Genomic DNA, 1036 nt, shown 5'->3' on the forward strand with positions numbered 1-1036 from the left:
AATGAAATACTACTACATATTCACTAGAATGGCTAAAAATTAAAAGACAGACAATGCTATTAATAAGGATGGGGCCACTGGGACTCTCATATGGATGGGAGGAGTGTAAATTTGTGCAACCACTTTAGAAAAAACTGTGGCAATAACTACTAAAGCTGAATATGCATTCTCTGCAACCCAGCAATTTCACTTTCAAGTATATGCCAAATAGAAGTGCACCTATATATGCATTAAAGGAGCATGTGCAAGTGTGTTTGTAACCATGTTACTTCTAATGGTAAAAAAAAAACTTGAAGAGGGCCAGTCACGGTGGCTTATGCCTATAATCCCAACACCTTGAGAGGTTGAGGTGGGAAGGTCACTTGAGCCAGGAGTTTGAGACCAGCCTGGGCAACACAGTGAGACTCCTGTTTTTACCAAAAAAAAAAAAAAAATAGCCAGATGTGGTGGCATGCACCTGTGGTCTCTTCTACCCAGGAGGCTGAGGTGGGAGGATCATTTGAGGCTGGAAGGTTGAGGCTGCAGTGAGATATGATTGCACCACTGCACTCCAGTCTTGGCCACAGAGCAAGACCCTGTCTCTCAAAAAACAAACAAAACAAAAACTCGAACAAACAAATGGACCATCAGCAATAGAGTGGGCATATAGAAGTTGTGGTATATTCATTCCGTGGAATAGGATGTGGCAAAGGCAAAGGGCAAGGCACTGCCACATGCAATGGCATGGATGGATCTCACAAATACCGCAAAGCCACAAGAATATACTATATGTTTCCATTTATGTCAAGTTAAAAATAAGCCAACGTATTCCATAGTGATAGAAGCTGGTTATCTGGGAGAGGGCAGGAACTGGATGGGGTATGAGGGAGACATCTGAGGTGTGGGTAATGTTCCATATCTTCATCCGGTTGGCTGTCACATGGATTGTTCACTTTGTAAAGGTTTGTTGAGGTATGAACTTAATATACACTTAAGATTTGTATACTTTATAGTAAGTATAATATATATCCACATAAAAATTGTTCTTCCTCTCTTT

The sequence above is a fragment of the Macaca thibetana genome, chromosome 16 (genome assembly GCF_024542745.1).
Source record: "Macaca thibetana thibetana isolate TM-01 chromosome 16, ASM2454274v1, whole genome shotgun sequence".
NCBI classification, from domain to species: domain Eukaryota; kingdom Metazoa; phylum Chordata; class Mammalia; order Primates; family Cercopithecidae; genus Macaca; species Macaca thibetana.